We start from the raw sequence: 21,272 nt of genomic DNA, 5'->3' as shown, positions 1-21,272 counted from the left end.
GGGATCCGAACCCTCGGACGGGAGCGCCGCCGCGCTTCCCAAGCGGCGCACTATCCAGTGCGCCACCGGGCCGGCCCCAAATATGTGTTTTAAAGATTTCAATCGCCATGTTCTTTACATGATACATTTTGCTCTGCTCTTGGTAACACAGGAAATTCAAATAAATACACCACTCCTTCTGCTTTGCACAAGGTTAGAGCCTGGAGTGGGAGATGTCTTATGCTGCAAACAGTGTGCTGGCTCTGGGGTAAAAGCATTTGCATTTAAATCCCACTTGTGACACATAATTGGTGCAGTGACCTTGGCAAGTTATTCAACCTCTCTTGTGCCTAGGTTCCATATATATTAAAAGGGAATAATATAGTTATTGTTCACATAGTTACTTTTATAGTTGTGTTCATAACTATTCATAAAACTATGCATATAGTTACTGTGGAGATTAAATAAGACGCCCATGTAAAACACTGCAAGCATCTAGCATTAGTAGCAGTATTCAGAAAAAGTAAAAAATAAATTTAAAACCACGATGAATAAAATATCTAAGATAATATATTGTTAGTGGGTAAAGAAATGGACATTTACGGAGCACCTACCATGTACCAGATAATTTATAAATTTCATCTCAGTTAATCCTCATACTACCGTAAGTTAGATTTTATTATCCCAATTTTGGGGAAGGAAACCAGCAGCAGAGAGAAAGTACTTTGCTACTTATGGCTCTAATAGGAGAGCCAGACTTGTCTGACTCTGAAGCTCGTGACCACCCAACGTAGCCCACAGCAATCTCAAGTGCTCAAGACAGCTTCCACCCCAGACGCTGAAGGGCACGCGGAGCTGCCTCAACGTGGTTAAGGGAATCAGTTGCACCTTACTCTTCTGAGTCAGGACAGAGAACGAAGCATAGTGACCTCCTGCTGGAGGCAGACATGAAGGTGACTAGTAAATCCTCAAGACAGAGTAAATGAATCATTCATGTAAATGAAAACTTTAATGCCTACCTTAACATGTTCATCTCTCTCCTCATACCTACTTCAAACAGGCAATGTTCGGATCTCTGTGGGACATTTGCATTTTGATATCTTGGAATGAGCTAATACATACAGCTACTGATAAATGTCTTCAAAGATGGTCTATATATGTTATCTTTCAAGAGAATGTATGTTTTGAGGCAGGTCCAACTGGCTTTCGAAGTCAGTACAGATTGAAATGTGACTCTATCTGCAAAAGGCAAGCACTGTCCATTGAAACCTCGCTATTTGGCCCCCAAAGCCTACTCTAAGCTCTTCCATCTCTAATCTCTGAATTACCTGCCTTGTTAGAAATATCATGCAAGGAAGGCAGAGTGTTATATTCTCTTGGGTCAGTGTTGAACTTGAAAGAAGGGAACAATTATTTCTAGGGAACATGCAGTATGGCGGGGTCTATTAAACACATTAATACATTAACTCATTTAATCTCCCATAATTACATGTGTACCATATGAGGGGAATATTTTGTTTCTTCTTTTTATCCCTGTCCTCCCCAGAACAGTTTCTGGCATATAGGAGGTGCTTGTCCCGGCTATTGTCTATTTGTCCTCCATACCCTTTGTAATCCTCCCACTCCCACGCTTTCCACTGAATCGCAAGGGCAGCAAGGCTGAAAACCGTATGCTCGGAATCTCTCGTCAGCAGAGTTGCAGTTTAGATTCTCTCATCCGGAGTAACTTGCATGAGTTTTGGGATGTGGGAGGGCAGTGGCAAACGGGCACAGGACTTTGCAGCTCCTACTACTGCTATAGCTTTTTAGCAGTTTTCTCAGACTCTGCTGTCCACTGTTGGTCTCTAGCTGCAAGAAACTATAGCTCAGGCAATGGCATTCTGAAGTTCCCTGACTTGGGTCCTAACTATCACTCCTCCAACCCTTCCAACATTTTCTCAGCACATTATTACCCTGAATTACACCCTCTTTTGCTTAAAATACCAAACATGCTGTCTGTTTTACTGACTGATTTAATGTTCAATAAATATTTGTTAAATAATCAAGTGAATAAACCACCCACTCAGGGGGCATTATTGGCCCTATCTTGTAGCTGTAGAGTTGAGGCTCCTAGAGATACAATAATTTAAGATCGCACAGTTGCCTATTGAATGTCAGAGCCGAGAGTTGAGCCTTGGACTGTCTGATGCCAATGTGCTTTTCCTTTTTCCATTCAGGCACTGCCCTCAGTAGATACAACACACCAGGTCGCTGCCAAAATCTTATCTCAGAGGTTAAGAGCTGTTGTTTTTACTGTTCCTCCTGCCAATGTACCTTTGCAGCTGGAAACCTCCCTGTAAGTTGGATAGGTACATTAATTCCCATGACAAGTTGTTTATTAAATATGTATTAGACTCGGCAAGACATCCTATTAAAAATGTACTCTGCAGTGTCACTGCAGATACAGTGTGTGTGTGACACACAGTAAAAGCTTGCAAAATATTAATTGAGTGAACAAATGAATGAAAGTTCACTGGTTTTGCTTGGACAGAAGTTCATTAGCAGATTTTATGCTCTGACTCAGGGGTCACTTGGGTCATAAACCACTTGTGGGTTGATAACGCCATTAACCTTAATGCCTGGATCCTTCCCTTTGTTCAGCATAGTAACAATACATCTTGGGTACTGACATAAGGCTGTCATATTCCTTTAGAACCTTCAGTTGTCAAGAGCATTCTAATTCTGAGGCAGAGATAACAATACATCCTTACTTTCCGAGTGATCAGATTAAGGCACTGAAAACTACTTACCTACTTCTGTTATAATTTAGTAGAAAGAGCGTTGCACTTGGAAGCAAACAGATCTGGGTTCTCATCCTGACTCCTGCCACTTACAAGACCTGAGATCTTAGGCAAGCTGTACATACGACCTCAGTTTTGTCATTTATATAAGGGTGGTAGTAATAGCTCTCTTACAAAGCTTACTGTAAGGATGAGTTATTGTAGACTGAAAGCATCTAGCACAGCATCTGTTCCATGGCATGGATTCAGTGACTAAAAATAGTATTACCATCATTAACACTACATAAGGGTCTGTGGATATCATTCTGCAGGCTGGTCCCTGTTAGTCAACAAGGCTCTCCAGTCTGAAATAGGCAGCAATGGTGTGGAGGAACACTTAAAAGCATGTTTTCCATTCTCATAATTGTACTACTTACAGAGGTTATATAATTGCAAGGAACTGAGTATGTGCACATCATAACTTTTTTAGGCTTCACAGTGTCTCGTACCTTTGCAGAGGGGGGGAGTGGGAGTGGCAGGCACAGAGTGGGTAGAGCAGAATCATCACACCTCACTTTCCTTTAAGATGAGGGCAAAGATTAGACTCACTAGAAGACTCTGGGGGTGGACAGGTAGAGTTGGGTGCCTTTTGCATGCCAGGAGCTAGTAGTTAAAGCTTCAGGAATGAATGAGGTCATGATGGTTTGGGATTAAATGAGGGAAAACCAAACCATATTTGACCTCAGAAAACTCACAGTACTAGTCTCCAGCTTGGTTCTTGGCACACAGCAAGTGTTCAAGGAACATTTGTTGAATTAATAAATATCAGATTGAAAAGTGCATCATTCTTCCTTAAAATGCCTGTATCCCCCCCTTCTCTTATGATCTAGATTCATCTTATCTTTGAAAAACTAACTGAAGTTTGTGTACTTCCCAAAGATTCTGAGTCTCTCAGTCAGAAAACATCCTCTTCTGAAAACCCATCAAGTTAGCACTAACATTTATTTAGCACTTAACTGAGTCCTGGCTTGTACTGTAAGTTTTCCTGCCCTACTTATATATCCTAAGCCCCAACTAGACTTTGAGGGAAGATAATATGTTATTTTTTGCATGGCTGAAAATTCTGCAGTGTCCAGCAGGGTGCTTGGCTACAGCGAGCTCTCAATAAATAGGGATTTAGTGCTTGAATAATCAACTAGTTTTAAAGTATTGTCAGAGAAGGAAGAAATAAATGGAACACTCTGGAATCTTAGAAGTGTTGAAAAATGAAGTGCATGCACATAAGAAATGATTGGTGCTCAGCTTGGAGAAGTAAATACTGAAGGAACCAGAAAGAGGGTGCTGAGCTACTGGTAAAAGTAGAACTGGGATTTAGAGAGAATCTTGCATGGAGGAGGCTGGTAAAGTTGGTTCCAGTACAGAAGAGATGGGCTCTCCTTCATTCCTCAGGGAGAAGTAAATACTGAAGGAACCAGAAAGAGGGTGCTGAGCTACTGGTAAAAGTAGAACTGCGATTTAGAGAGAATCTTGCATGGAGGAGGCTGGTAAAGTTGGTTCCAGTACAGAAGAGATGGGCTCTCCTTCATTCCTCAACCATGTGCGGGTTGACTTTTTATGACAAGTACTGTGCTACGCAATGAGGATACAGCAGTGAATAGGTACAGTGTCTGCTTTACATTATGCTGCAGAAATAAAACAAGAAAACAGTCAACTGCAACATGGTACCATAGCTCAGGGCAAACTAGAGAACAAGCATGGGGTACATTTTTTCAAGTTTCAGTTATCTCTTGGGAGCTCTGTCTCTGCCAGGGATGACCTGAGGGAATAAAACAGATATTGTGATTCAGGGGTTCAAGCAGTTTAAAGGAAGAGAGATCAGAAAGAATTTCAAGACTATAGAGTTAACCATTTCCTTTTATCTTTTCAAATGTATTTGTTGTTAAAATTCTAATAATTAATATTCAAATCATCATGTGCCCTAGACAAAAGAAAATCAGACCAGACATGCCTTTTGTCAACCATTAGGCAACTTGCCTAAAAGAAAATAATCTCTACTGCGCCTTTGGAGGTTCTCTGGATGTTTTCTAGACAATGGAGAGTGTATTACCATAGGAGCATGAGATTGGAGTTCTGTGTCAGCTGTAGAGGTTTTAAGAGTCAAAAAGACAAGAAAGTGACATACAGAAATGTGTATGGAAGTTGGAAGACAAGTGAGGACTGACTATCACATTCCTCTGGGATTTTTCTCAGGCCCCTCCCCAACTTGACCCACTACTTGTTCCATGAGTTTTACAAACACGTATGTCAAGTTCTCTGCTTCATGTTTTCACTAGTACTGTTTTTTTAGATTAGCCCCTTCCATTGCTAGACTGTTGCCATTATTAAAATGTTTTCTTATAGAGAACTGAAATCTCTTTCTTAGAATTTCCCTCCATGAGACCTATTTCTGCCCTTTGTAGTTTATAAAATAAGTTTATAATCTCTCAACTCCTTAAAAGGCTCTCTTGTATTTGAATAATGTTACTGTATTTATTGTTCTCATCTCCTGAAGCTAAGCATTCATGGTTTCTTTAACTCATCTTTATCTGATAAGGTTTCCAGACTTTTTTTCCCAACTGGTTACCTCTAGAAATAGCTTAATTCTAACTATCTAATAAAGTGGCCCTTACTAAGCATAGGACTCTACCATGGGCTGAGAAGAACTGATACCCGAGTGACATTCCATGACTTTCCCAAAGTCACATTGCTGGTAAGTGGAAAGGGCATTATTAAAAGCCATGGCTTCAGCCTTCTGTGCCAGTTCCCATCCGACCTCTAAATATAAAGGAAGAATGAAGACCCCTTCATTCCTTCTCCAACCAGATCTCAAATGACACAATACTCTCATTCTAGCTATGTTTGCCTATGCTCAATAATCTTCTAAATCTGGATATATACAGAAACCAGCCTGGGCAAACTGGTATGTATGGTCACCCCTTTATATTTCCTTAGGCACATCTGCCTTTCAGTAAGGTTGTATGTGTTCATAGGCAGAAGACAATAAAATATAGAAAAATATGAATAAAGAAGATTTATTTTAAGAATAAAAATAAGAATTTCTTAAAATAAGGTTTGTCTTGTCTACGATGAAGTTTAGATAACCCTTTCTCAATGCATCTGAGTTTTCAAGCACATTTTCATTCATTTGCCCTTTGAAATGGAATTATTGCTATTTAACGGATATGCAAACTCTGCCCTACCTACGCTTATTACAGCTGACTGAGGACATGACATTCAGACTGACGTGCATTGCTGGAGGGTGGTGGACATAAAGCCGGCATGATGTCAATGCATTTTCTCATTCACTGGTAAACAATTCCGTTTTCATTTCTGTCAATCCTGAGGTTTGGCTTGAACTTTAGTTTCCTAGTCCCTGGTATATATTTGAAAAGGGGCATTTTCACGTGGTCTTTACCTGAATATAAAGGTCTCAGCATGGTTCTAAAATGCTTCCAGCTTGTTCAAATTAGTAATGTTCTCTCCAAAGGTAGCTAACTTTCTTTAGTATCTAGGGTCTAGGGTCTGCTACTAGGCATGTGCAGAAATCAAAGGAAGAGAGAAAGTATGGCCCCTTCCTGCAGTCATTTCACAATCTCCTGGGGAAATGAAGCAAAAACACAGAATGATGGAGCTCAAGCTGAGGTCCATAGAAGAAGAGATTTTTATGGACAGCAATGGCCATGTCTGACATCATGGATAGGGTGGGCATTAAAGCAGGGTCAGATTTACATAGAAACAGGATACAGTGGAGGGTCTTCAAACTGATGCATGAAAACATCTGATCATCAATTTGCAAAAATGTAAGGATAGAAAATTTATTTTTAGTTCTTCCTCTCCAACTTCACTTACCACTCCTCTCATTTTATTTATTTTTAAAAATATTTATTTGTACATATTTGTGGGGTACAGTGTGTTGTTACAATACATGCATATACTGCACAATGATTCACTTAGGGTAGAGAGCATAGTTTTGTAGCCATTAGTACTCCAGACATGTCATAACAAAAGAACAAGGAAGTATTTATGGGTCCCAGAACACACCTGGCTGTTTCATGTCTCCATACTTTTGTATATGTTGCTCATTCTATCTGGGATATCCTTGGTTCTTTAAAATACTGTGAAGACATTCAGAGAAGTTTTATTTAGCCCCACTAAGTAGAGGTAATTACACCTTTCTCTGGGTTACCTCTCTGCTTTGTTAGCACTAACATACTTGTACTCATATCCTGTTATTATAATTTAAATTTTTAATAAAATAGAAGTAAAACTGTATATATGTGTGTGTCTTTCTGCTAGACTGTGAGCTTCTGAAGCTCAGACGCCACATTTCATTCAGCACTAAATCCCTAGTCCCTAGTAGACCTTAGAGGACAATATATGAGTATGTCTGCTGAGTTTAACGGAATCTCTGAGCAGCAAAGATTTCTTCTTCATTCTATGATCAAAGAATTTCATGGCCCATCAAAATACTGGATTAGAATATTTTCCCAATCCCAAACTTACATTAATTGATTTGTTCATTCACCGAATGACCACTATGTGCCAGGCAGAGTGCTAGGTCCTAGGAATACAGTGGTGGGCAAAACAGACATGGCCCTTCTCCTTATGAATCCCCCTTCCTTACTCAAATTCATTCAAATTACTCATTCCTATGAATTTACTACAAAATAATATTCTTGACTCTGGCAATAACTTTTCAGTTCAGAAGGCCATGTATAAAAGCAAATTGGTGCTGAGTATGTTTCATCTGAAAAATCTATAAAGAAGCAGTCTATGCTGCCGTGTCCCTTGGTACATATATCTTCATGTATATATTTATACATCTATTTCCATGTACCTGTACATTTCCATGTCAAATGTATGCATATATTATAGATATGTAATATACAACTAAGGCTCACAAGAGAGCCTACTTATGAATAGAATGATCCCCTGGTCCTTCGAACTTAGACCCACTTAATTAAAAATAGAGCATGACTTGTATCCTTAACATAATGGCTTATGATTTTCAAGTTTAAGTCTTTTCATGTTGTTTCTTTTGTTTTAACCTCATTTGGAAAACCCTACAAGTATATTTATGCCCTGACACAGAAAGGGACAGATAACCTTTCCAACCTTGAAAATACCATACGATCCAGCTATCCCACTACTGGGAATATACCCAAAGGAATGGAAATCATCAAGTCGAAGGTATACCTGTTTCCCAATGTTCATTGCAGCACTCTTCACAATAGCCAAGAGCTGGAATCAGCCCAAATGTCCATCATCGGATGAGTGGATACGGAAAATGTGGCATATCTACACAATGGAATATTACTCAGCTATAAAAACGAATGAAATACTGCCATTTGCAACAACATGGATGGACCTTGAGAGAATAATATTGAGTGAAACGAGTCAGGCAGAGAAAAAGAAATTCCACATGTTCTCACTCATTGGTGGGAGCTAAAAAAAAAAACAAATTAATTCACCCACATACACACACACAAAAAAACCCGGGGGGCGGGGTGGGGAAGAAGATATAACAACTATACTTTTATGAAGTTGTTACAACAAGCAAACGGAAAGGACATTCTTGGGGGGGAGGGGAGAGAGGGAGGAGGGAGGGAGGTGTCGGTGATGGGCCATAATAATCATATACATTGTATATTGACAAAATAAAAATTTAACGATAAAAAAAAAAGAAAATAAAGAAACAAACAAGAAATTAATACCAAATGAACATGAAAGGTTATTATGTATTTTCTAGTGCCCAGAACAGTGCCAAACATAAATTAGGCATTAAACAAATACTTTCTGAATAACTGAATGAATGAAAGAAAGAATAAATACTTGTAATTATGAGTTCTTCATTAGGGAATGCCAAGGGAAGAAATAATAACTAACAGGGAAAGACAGTTCAAAACTAAATCTTGACATGAATGGTGAAAAGAAGTATATCTAGATGATTTTAAAAAATAATTTTATAGCTATGCTATAAATTCTTTCGTCTCTCAACTCTCAGGGCAGTGATGTGTACGTTGGTGGGCGTAGTCTCCCATCTACCTACCCTCACCAGCTTATCTAGCTGAAGTCAGGAATTATAAACATCTCAATAAGTTACAGTGAAGATGAGGGGTAAGCAGATGTCCAATTAACCTCTACATTCCCCAGAAGTCCTGCCAGACTCTGCAGACTCTTCTCCAGTAACTGTGCTTTTATCATTCCTGGGTTTGCTCACTTGTCACAATAAAGAGGATGTTTATGGTGGTTGGCAATATGGCCCATGGCTGAAGTGAAAGCAGGAAGAAAGGTCAACAAACATGTACAGAGCACCCACATTTTTCAGACCCTGTGCTAGGTCCTGGACATACAGAAATAAAAATATTACCCACCACTGGCAGCTGTACATGTGGAGACTTAATACTTATCAGGTGCCATGATGGGACTTGTTATACAAGTCCTTATTTGCATTTCAATATCAGGAATTGTATCTATACTACAGAAGAAAACAAACCCCTTTGGCTCACTCACATGCACATACTTATGAAATTCTAAGATGTAAGGAAATTCATTGTGTTGTCATAGATGAAGAAATTTTATTTGAAAAAACAGTGAATTCCATCTGGTCTGTGAAACAGGTTCTCTAAGGGATGTCATGCACGTTTTTATAAATTCATCTCACGGATTGCTCCTGGGTAGGTACATATCTAAGAACTCTAAGGAACAGATGGATTCCTTTCTACTGTTAAAACATATATGCCTGAAAATTTGCTTGATAAATGATTTGGGAATATAAGTAAATTAATATTTCCAATAATAATTTACTACTACGGAGTGATTTGATTAAAATCTTCTCTTCAAAACAATAAAAATGAGGCAGGTTTTTATTTATATTGGCTGCTTCAGCACAGTTTAAATCAAAAGCAAGAGGATTGACAAAATCACCTGGCAAAGCCCCCTCCAGTCTTTCAATTCCACAGTTTCCAGAGGGGTGATTTCTATTGGTACAAAATAAGTACCTGCAAAGGACAAAGAGGACAAGAAAGTTCATGGAGGGCTCCTCAGTATTTTTGTAAATTTACATTTAAAATGTAGATTCAGATAACCATAATTTAATTTAAAAATTCTTTTAAACACAAGAAAAATGTTTTTCTTTATATTTTCCTTATCACTATGAGAACTAAACAGATTTACAACAATGCTATCTTATTCTAATTAAGAACATGGCCTCACAACATGGCCTTCTATGAATATTAAATGAAAATATGTGAATTATCTAATTTCAATTAGGCTGCTGCATTTGTGGCTTTCAGTTGTGAGCAAACACTGTTTCGTATATAGAACATGAATTGAGATTCGTTTCTTAAACATTAGATGAAGGTAGGGGAAATCAAGGGGAAGCCACTGATTTAATTACACACCCCACATAGATGTTGTGAGTCTGTACGCATTAATTTATCTCTTCATCCTTCTACCCAACATTATTGAACCCATTCTATGAGCCAGTCAATGGGAAGACAAAGAAAAAAAATCTCTGTCCTTTCTAATGAGCTCCCTCTGGTGATGGGACCCAAGTAAACAGATAATTAAAATAGAATGAGTTAAGCATGCAAACGTGCCTAGGGTATTTGGGATACAGTGAGAAGTACTCAGCTTTCAGGAAGATAATCAAATAATAAATAAACAAATAATGCTTATTTATTTATTTATTTATTTACTTATTTATTTATTTATTGTTTCATCTGTATTCCTACTCACTTCCCCTCTCCTGTATTATTGTGAGGCAATAATTCCTTCCATGAACATGTCAGCATGTGTCTCTATACAGTAAGGTTGCCTATTTTTTAACATAACTATGATAGCATTTTCACATCTAAAATATCAGCAATAACTTATCACTGAATATATAGCTGGTGTTCAATGTCCAGTTGTCTCAAGAATGTCATGAATTACTTTTTTGTTTATAGTTTATTTGAATCAGGATACAGTAAGGTTCAGTGCTTACAATTAATTGATTTGTCTTTTAAGTGTTTCCCCTGTCTCTTTTTTTCTTTGCCATTTGTTTATTGAAGAAGCCTAAGTTTTAAAGGATGAGTGGGAATAAGAGAAATAAAGGGGATGGGAGCAGGGAAAGAAATCCAGAGAAATGGGATGCCAGGAGCAAAAAATACTGCAAAGGCATTGAGGCCTTCCTTGAATGTACAAACTCTGTGAGCGTTCCCACTTTAGAAACATTGCTTAGTGTGTACTACCTGCCTACAATGCCCTTCTCTGAAGATTTAGTAAAGTCCTGCACCATTTTCAGTGATCAGTTCCGCAAATCATTCCCCAGCCTCTTAGTCTTTTTGTCTCTGTCCTCCCTCGAAGGATGTATCAACTGGTATTATCAACCAGCATTTTTGGTGCCTACTTTGAGTAGAGACAGCATGTGAGATGCTGGGGATACAGGGATGAATGAAATAAAATCTCTGCTTTCAAGAAACTCACTGTGAGGTATTTTGGTAAGAAATGAGGCAATGCCAATATTCTGGCCTATAAATGTACAGTTTCCCATGTAATTTTCAGTTGTGGCAAGCACATGCTCATTGTTGTGTAGGGCAAAAGCTGGAAAGGAGAGCTAGAAAAAGGCATATTTCTTGTAGAATCATTAATAAATAATCTTGCTCTTTCAGCTTCCATTTAAAGATGGAAAGCAAAACTTTGTCAATGGGCTAAACACTTAGGCTGTGTGTTTTATTGCTTTTTCTAATGTCCTACTTTATGCAAAGGTCACGAGAAGACTAATATTATAAGATTAGATAATCAAATCATAATGAATTTAGCTAGTACCCTCAATAGTTTGCTACTGAGGCCATTGAAGGAAGCAGTATAAAAATGTTTTAGCCAGTCATATTGTGAAATGATGTTTTTGATTGCAGAAGGCCTACTGGCACTCTTTCATTTAATTAAGGGGCTGTCTCAATATATCCTTGGGTTTGCTATTGGCCAATACAAGTAAAAAAATACATCTTCATATTCACTGTGCCAGCACCTAAGACAGTGTCTTGCATATAGTGGAAAATAGTGGATAACACATGGGCTGTCCTGCCGCTTTGTAGCTGTGTGACCAAGCCTCATTTTCTCCTTTATTCTCACAGTGCTGTTGTGAGAAGAAAACAAGGTAACATATGTAAAGTGCTTTGCACACAGTGGCAGTGAACAAGTGGGAGAGTTTGTTATTATTTGTTAATTAAATGAATTAAAAATTGTACATTCTGCCATTATCCTTTACCCCTGCTGTATCCAAATCCCTAACCAATCTTTCCAGACAAGCTCAAATAATATCTCCTTTATCACTCATTAAAAAAATCATACAAGGCTGTCTTAAACATCTTACTAATGAATTACACATTGTTGCTGTGTCTGAATGTTTTTCTCCCCGGTTGTAGCCATAAGTTCTTAAAAAAATATGATGGGTCTTATACAGAAATGATGTCAAGAATATTATTTAACAACTAGCTGTGCCGTGCATGAGCATTTTAGTTGCTCAGTCATGGAGACGTGTGAGAGTCCAGGGGAAGAGACTGAGGGGGGTAGTCTGAAGCAACTGAGAGAGGAGCACTCAGAGGGCCCAGCTTAGAAGCTATTTACCAACGAGAATGTGAGTACTTCAATATTTTAGGAACTTATTTTATGCAGCCAGAATATCAGTGTTGGACTCTTTGGTTTCTCCTATTTGTCAGGAACTCAAAACACTTACTAAGGAGGTAAGAAATTCAGCCAAGAAACAGTTTCTCTACTTGTACAAGGAAGCCTCAAAACAAGACAAAGAAGATTTTATCTGATTTGTGCTAAGGGAAAGTGAAGTTGTGCCAGGGGATAATGGCATCTTTTAATGCTTGGATGACATATGTGCTTTTAAATGAAATTATCTATCATCCTTCCACTATTTTTAGTTGTTTCTTACTCTGCACTGTAGGGCTATCTAATTTGAAGAGGAAGAAGCCAGTGCCCTGGGGAGCATTTCCTACATGGTCACTGCATTCTAGCTCAGGCATATTTTCTGAGTTAACTCTCAGGTTCCTCACTGACACAGCCAGGTTGGGACCACTTACCCATCCCTGGCTGGATCACTTACCCATACCCATCTGTTTTTCCGAACAGATTTGCTGCACCAGGAGCAAACAGCAAGAGGAAATATCCTTTTGTTTATTGTCATTATTCAGTGTTCTTTGGAAAGAAGCTAGACAGACAAATGAATACTTAAGAGCATACCCATTGGGTAGGTGGATTGACAACCCTGAGACAAGCTTTATGAGTAAAAAAAGAATGTTTTATCATTGAATTTAAATACCAGAAAATCCTAAACAGTACGAACCCACTTCCAGTAGAAAGTAAATAATAGTCTTCTAACTTCCTCTTCTATGCTGCAAAACTGGAAAAACAACAATCCAAAATGTAGCTAATTATGTTTGGAGTCAGGAATTTTAGTGGAAAATTGTTACCAAGCCCATTCAGTACAATCTTACCAAGGAGGCATTTTACTCCCTCAATAGAAAGAAAAGGTGAGTATTGCCAGAGGCTAAAGAACTTATAGATTCTATAAACAGTGAATCACACAGAGACCATAATTAAGTCTCATTTTCCTTTGAAGCACTAATATTTAGTTAACAAATATTTTACTCTGTTATGTCTCATTCCCAATGTGATATACACTATACAGTTGGCAAGCACATCTATTGAAAAGTACCCCCATTTGTCCTATAACATTTTTTAACATTGCAAATTTCATGACATCAAAATCCAAATAAATTTGAGGCACTAGGTGAGTCATTTCTCTACTTTAAGCAGGTTTCAACAGAAGCAAAAAAGGAGAAGATAACAGTGATATGGTCTAGCTCTAAGATACTATAATTCTGAGCCCTAGGAACATAAATTTTAGAGTTCACATTGACTTGACTCCAAACCTATATTCACACTGTAAAGAATGAGAACACTAGACTGTGGTTTAACTTAAAAACCAAGTGGCCATCATTCAACAGCAAGTTTTGGTGAGACTGATACTTTAGGTTTAGTGTTCATTATACTGCTGGACAGATGACTTCTGGTTGGTGACATCTGCAATAGTGCCAATGTAAAGATAAGCAGAGAGTTGAACAATTACTTGTTTTTATGTCTGCAGGGGGCTTTCTTCTCTGCCTTGAAGACTTTCTGTCTATCTTATCCCCTGGCAAACCCCTACTCATCCTGGAAGTCGGTGTAAAAACATGCATTTTCATATGCTTGGCCTTTATTCCATTATGTTATGTATTAACTCTAGGGGACATTTGTACTTTATGTGTTGTACATTTCACAAGTTGTAGAGGACTGGTGGATGTTTTGCCAGTATCCGTCACTATCACCATCCCTTCCAACAGCAACAGCCTCCAGACTTCATTTACGGACTCATAGGTCCTGGGGAGGCTGTCTTTATCCTGTCTAAACTTCAGAATGGGGCTGGTGATTTGATCTTATATTCAGGGATGGATATAAACCAGTCCATTCAAAATGAATTCTAGGGACCATTGCAAGAATCTCTTTCTGGCTAGATATGACTATGAAAACAAGTTGCCCAGGAAGCATTGACAACTGTTCTAGAACCATGAGGGCAGTTAGTCTTGAGATGTAATTAACATAAAGACAGGCAATGTGAGAAGACCAAAAGAAATCAATTTCTTGACAATAGTGTGAGCCTCAAGCTCAGACATCTTAAAGCTGGCTTTACTGCTGTACTTTTAAGTTGTAATTACCAGTATGTTCCCTCTATTGAGCAACTCAGTTTAAATCTGAGTTTCTGTTACTTGCAACAGAAAACAACCTTACCTGTTCCTACTATGGCACAGCAGTAACTGCACCTGGGATTGTGGGCTCATTTAACCATTTATCTTGGATTATAAACTCCTTGAGTTCAAGAATTATGATTTTTTTATCTTCGAAATTTCACCACCTAGCAGAGCACTTGGTAAGTAGTCCATGCTTAATAAATGATTAATAATAGACAAACAGCTAAATAAAGCAGGCTAATATGAAATATTTAAACCAGAGCACATACCTTTCCCAAGTATTTTGCCTATTTTTTTTTTCATATTTGACTTGACTTTCTCTGTAGAGTTTGATGTCCACAACATACCAATAGCCATTTCCTACTCTAATTCAATTTCCTGAAACTGTTTTTTCCCTTTTCTTCCTAATTATATAAATAATGCATGTTCATGACAAAAGTTGAAATGATACATAAAACAAAAATAAATGGGAATACTACCATTCAAAGCATGCACTATTAAGAGTTTTCCATGCAGAGGTTAAATGATGAGTATTTATTTGTCTTGTTTCTGCTTGTTTTTTTCTCCCTGCACCATCCCTCTACCACCTCTTCTAGGTGAAATAAATATGGCACACTCCTTAGTCTTCACCATCATCAATTTAACTGCTATATTTTCAGATATGGTGAACATTTAATGTAGGTACATTATGTGCTAAGTATTGTGCCAGATGCTTTCATATGAATGACAGAATAGCTAATACTAGGAGATAAGTTATCTCATTTATGTCTTTCCAACAGCCTTGTGAGATGGTGATTATTTTACCTGCTTTATAGCTAAGGAAAGCAAAGTTGCAAGGTTTAGTGCTAGCAATTATTTTCCAAGATGCATTCTGCCTTTCCACCTAGAAAACTTCTTTGTGAAAATAAGAATAACAAACAAAACAAAAGGAAAAATCACTCACGTTGATTGCATAATGGCTTTCACTTCATTTAAAAAACCTGTTTCAAGTCAGAATCTGGTTTTAGGGGGACCTACAACCCAGCCTTCATACACCAAAAAAGCCTATGGCTCCATATCTTTCCAGCTCTCAACACTACTAAGGAAGGAAGAGAAAAAGAGACCTCAAGAGCTGTAGAAGGGCATGTAGAGAACCAGTGTTTAAAAATAGCTGCAACCTGATGGCCGGGAAGGAAGTTTCTGTTTTTTAACATTCAGTGCAAAAAAAAAAAAAAAACCCCTTAAAAACCCCAAAATTTTTTTTTTTTTTTTTTTTTTTTTGTCTTTTTTTTGTGACTGGTAAAGGGATCACAACCCTTGGCTTGGTGGCGTCTGCATCGCGCTCAGCCAGTGAGCGCACCGGCCATCCCTATATAGGACCCAAACCCATGGCGGGAGAGCTCCTGCGCTCCCAGCGCTGCACTCTCCTGAGTGCACCACGGGGTCGGCCCCTCAAAGTTCTTAATAATTACAGATAGTTGCTGTCTAGAACTCCTAGCTATTAGTTCTCCTTAGATGGGTCTTTGTCTCCAGTAGGACATAAGATGAAAAGAAGCTATTGAGAGAATGGCATGCCGGACAGAAGTAGGGGCTGCAATAATTGCATAAGGCCACACAAAGCCATTGATTGCCATCTCTACTTTTCATACTAGTCTGTAAGGCAGGATTCCACTTGGATCCTTCAGGCAGCCTTCCATGAGTCCACAGCCCTAAGGGTTATACCACAATTTAAAACTAGAGGTAAGAAAAGGACACCTGAAATTAGCAATTGTCTCTCTGAATAACTATGTTTTCAAATGGTGTAAAAGATAAAGGGCAGAGTTTTAATGTAGTTAAAAATTGCCTTCCAAAGTAAGTCTATGTCTCTGAACTTGAAGAAAAGCCAATGTCTACCCTTGATGGATCATGTTGCTGTCAATTCAAAATGGCACTTAAAAGCTTTTAGTTTGAGGTCTTCATAGCTTTGACCACTTCCTTACGTAAGTAATTTCCTTTGGCTTGGTAGAATAAAAGTCAAAAGCAAAAACAAACAAAATCTCCACAAAAGCAACACACTGGAATTTTAGCTTTACTACTCTGAAATGTAAGTAAACATTCTACAACTCAATGAAGGGCTGTCCCTAACAGTTTTGGAACTTAGGACAAGAATGCAACTGGAGGCCCCCAAACCTGGGCCAGTCCCTCTTCTCTTCCATAGTTCCTTCCTGCACCACAAAAGGCCTTTTATGCAGACATGTGGACATCCCTGCTCAGGAGTCCAAGCTGTGGTCTACAACACTCCATCCTCTAGCCCCTTATGCAAATAGTAGCCTCCTGATTTCCCCTCAGACTCATGAATGGGCACATCATACAACTCCTAGAAATGGGCTCAGGAATGTTTGGGGAAGAAATTCTGGGGTTCTATTTACCCTGTATATGGTCTAGAAGGGAGAGAGAGAGCAAGATTCGACTGGTTCCACCTGCTTGTCCCACAGATTCCTCTAAAGCCAGAGGAAAGGGGGAAGTTTGCCCAAGTCAAAGGGTGGTACTGATTCAGTGTTACTTTCAACTTTTGCCTTGAATTTGACAGATTTATGAGATTTATATCTTTTTATGCCAAATTTTATACTTTGGTAAGAAAAGGAAAGATAGCTTAAGAAAATGTGATCTTAATTGGTATAGATCAAATATAAGAGCAAAGGAAATCCCCAACTTCATTTTTTTAATACTCCCTAAACTCTGATTGGGATTAAATATGCGAGGAGAGGAATCAGAGCATATATAGGGTGAAGATCCCAAAATGGAACGATGAGCAGTTGGGCAAATCCTGCTAGATCATTCATTCCACCACCATGGTTACAGTTTGGATTCTGAAATCAGACAGGTGTAAGTTTAAGTCCTAGCACTGCCATATGCTATTTTAAATTAGTAGTATTTAAATGAACTTTTCTCTAAGTTGTTTTCTCATTTGATAATGAGAATCAAAATAAGAAATTACCCGGTATGGCTGTGATGAAGATTAAATGAGAAAATGCCTGCAATACATTTAGCACGGTGCCTGAGACATCATAAATGATATTTACTATTATAAACATGTATTTTAATGTAATGACAGGGCTGAAATTATGACTTACTCATTGTTCAGCAAATAATTTAGAATGCTGTGATATATTATTTGGCATCAGTTTATTTCCATGCTCCCTACTTGAAATAAAATGTATTCTTTGAATAATTACAAAGGGACTTTGGATGCCATTTAGGAAGCAGTTAAAAGTGAACTGAAAGGTAATAACTCTGCCTTTACTAGGCTTCCAAAATAAAAACAAAAACCAAAAACTATCTAGCTGTAAGAAGCAAATTTTTTTGCTAACCAGAAAAATTACATAAGCTTTGTTTACAGTGCATGTTTCTTTCAAAATCAACATCTATCAGAATGAGTTAATACATTCTACAAAATAGAGTTTATAATAATGACCTTTTATTGGTTGCCCCTTCGTGCCAAACAGTGTATTATTTGCTTTACATACATCATCTACTTGATGAATCCCCCTAACTTTCCCCTCCCTCATTGAAACCCCATAAATTTCCCCTCCCCCATTTGACAGATAAAGAGAGTGAGGTGCAGACCATAGTACTTGGTGGGGGACACAAAGCCTCTGTCTTTTTTGTTCACCCTGATGTTGTCAGGTCTCTGAACAGCTCCTTTAAGCCTCTCCCCTTTGCCACCCTCCCTAGCCTCTGGAAGGAAATTATATGTGTCACATAGGCAAAATTAACATTTGCCTCTTTGGCTATTAACCCTTTTATGAGAGACATGATCTGTATTTCTTGCTGTAAATTTAATTGGAAATAATTCATGCTAAATTTTCTTTTGTTGCTATAAATAGAGCTAATCCTTGGTGGGTGGAGAAGATGGAAAAACCACCACCAAATGAGAAAAAAACTCAGTTTACTGAGATTGGTATATCGGTTTATTTCTCTATAAAACCACATTGAATCAAAACCCAGATATTGCTGCAAAATAAACTGTGGGCTCTGACGTGCGATTTTTCAAAATGTGTTACCATAAAATTCAATATACAATATATCTCAAAGGTACTTTACAACTATATTGTTCTTGGCATTAAGATGTATTAACTCTTTTAGGAACCTTCAGCTGTGTGTCCTGAGCTTTACAATATGGCATGGGCTGGCTGGACCGCCAAATGCAGATGTTCTTTATATCTGCAATGATTTGCTGAATTTCCTACCTTAATCATTATTGCTATAGCCCAGAGGCTTTTAGCTGAACCTAAGACATTTTACAGACCCCTTGTGAGGCAGCTGCTTATAGATTAGAAACCAAGTCTCAGGTTACACACCCCTAAGTTCAACCACAATACATCACTCCTCTGCTCTTTAAGCAGAACTTATTCAGAGAAATGGAAAATATGGAAAAGCTATTTATGGACAAAAGAAGCATGCATAAAAATGTGTTACTGGAAAAGAAAACAAACCATATTCTGTATTCCAAATTTGCCAAGTTTTTGGTGCAATCAGAAAGTATGCTAGGAAAGGAGAAATAACTTTATTGGAAGTGTGGTGGTGTACCAATTACCCAAATATTTATCAGGAAAAAGCAAAGAGCAAGCTAAGAAGCTAATTCTCTGGTGGAAAAAAAAATGTATACATTTTTTCCAAGGGATGCTAAAATGAGTTGCTTTTTTTGAGGATAAGGAGCACGTTCTTGTCAGATCTACAAATTCTACATTTAAAGAGAAAGTGCAATAGTGTATAGGGTAAACGCTTTAGACAGACAAACCTGGGTTCAGAAAACAGTAGCTCCCTGCCGGTAAAATAAAGCAAATGTCAATAAGCCAGACACACTTGAAACATTAGGAAAAATATCCTTGCTCTTCCTCTCCATGTATAATATGCCATATGACACCACGGTTAAATCTGCTACTGCAAAAAAAAGGACGTCAAGCTGTTGGTTTCCATGAGGTTTGGACAGAAGCAAAACAACACAGAAGAAAGGAGTCCGGGAAGACACAGCTTTCGCTTCTCTCTCCTTCTGACAAGGAAATGACTTCCTACAGTTAGCTGACTAGGAATTAGCACTCTTCCTGCCTGGAGCCAGGACCCAGAGCAAGGACCCGGAGCACACCCAGATGAGGACCAAAATGCGGCTTCAGGTAATTGTTAATGGGACTAGGAAACTAGTGGAAACAGCCACAAGTTAAGCAAATACAACAGTCATGCCTTCTGCATTTGTCTGTCCTGCGGGTGCATTGTACAGCTCTTTCCATAATGATCCAGTCTTTTCTTTCACTCCCTCTCCCACATCATCAACAGGCATGCCGAATGCAAATCTCATCAGATTCTGATCCCATCCCAGCAAAATGCAGGGACTACCTCCATACTGAGTTTCACAATAATCTCGACAATGCCAATTATTTACAGCCCCTCAGTTCTGTTCACACAAAAGATTGCAATTTGAATCTTGTCTTGCACAGGTTCAGCTCAGTTGGAGCTGGTTACCAGGCAAACAGTCTGTTTTAAGATTTACCGATCGCTGGGGAGAGTGACACGGGGGGTGGGGATGGACAAACCACCCTGTACATACCTCCTTTTGGCAGCTAAGAAAAACATTTTCACGACAAAGGACTTGTTCTCTTCAAAGCTCACCCAACAAATGAAACTGACAGAATGAAACCTGAGAAACTTTAGCAACCAAAGAAAGCAGCCTTCCAAGGATCAAGGTGAATAATTGATTTCTCGGGTTTTGTTTCATCTTTTAAGCTATTTCGCCCATTAAAGGGAAACTGGAATTTGTCAGAAGCCCAAACACTGACACACTTCTGACACCAAGCGCAGTTTCCAAACTGCGGATACATTTGCCAAGCTTATTCAACAACAACAATTAGCTGCAAAGCCAGAGAACTTACCGAGCACAAAATTATTGGAACAAAGCGGGGAGGAGACAGGAGGCACCAAAGGCAGCTTCTCCGTCTCCCTGGTGCCAGGTTCTCTCGTCTGCTGTCCGGTTCACACTTGCCTTTATAGCTAAGACTCCGACAGAACTCACTAGCGGAACCTGATGAATTATAAAACAGCCCCTCCTAGACTCTCATATTTTACATCACAGGGGGTGAACACGCAGCATCCTCACTTGCTGGGTACATATATTTCTTTGTAACTCGTCCTGATAAATACATCAGCCTTAGGAGCAGTGACAGTAATTGGTGTTTGGGAGATACCACTATTAACCAATAAGATGCTTTCCCACCATCAGTATTGCACCCCCATCCTCTGTACTCTTCCCCTACACCTCCTTAAGGTGGATCCATCCAACCCAGTGGGGGGTAGGCAAAGATGGCAAAATGTGGTGGAAAGCCCCTGCATCAATGCACACAAAGCGAGGTGTATTACTCATGGTTAATTCTCATAATAGTTCTGTAAGGATCAACCCCTCTATTTGCATAGCATGTCACAGTGTACCAAACACTTTCACTCTTACTGAGCCTCTCAGTGACTGGGAAAGGTATCAGGAGTACTACAGATGAGCATCAGATTTCAGAGAGACTAAATGACTTTGTTCAGTGTTCACCAAACTTGGGAGATGACAGGAGCCCTAGAGATTAGTGAGCCCAACCTGCTCACTGTGCAGATAAGGAACCTGTGTCAAGAACAATAAAGTAACTTGCCTAGGTCATACAATCACTAAGTGTGATTTGAGCTTGAACCCAAACCCAAGTCTTCTGATGTCAAGTAT

General features: G+C 38.7%; 1 pseudogene; it reads right to left on the bottom strand.

Annotated features, from left to right (window-relative positions):
- The window catches only part of LOC103601516, a 145,243-nt pseudogene extending 124,592 nt beyond the window's left edge, over positions 1–20,651 (bottom strand).
- Positions 20,652–21,272: the final 621 nt, after the last annotated feature.

The sequence above is a fragment of the Galeopterus variegatus genome, unplaced genomic scaffold (assembly GCF_000696425.1).
Source record: "Galeopterus variegatus unplaced genomic scaffold, G_variegatus-3.0.2 Scaffold3767, whole genome shotgun sequence".
NCBI classification, from domain to species: domain Eukaryota; kingdom Metazoa; phylum Chordata; class Mammalia; order Dermoptera; family Cynocephalidae; genus Galeopterus; species Galeopterus variegatus.
Note: the sequence above shows the minus strand (reverse complement) of the source record. Positions and strands in the feature narration are given on the sequence as shown.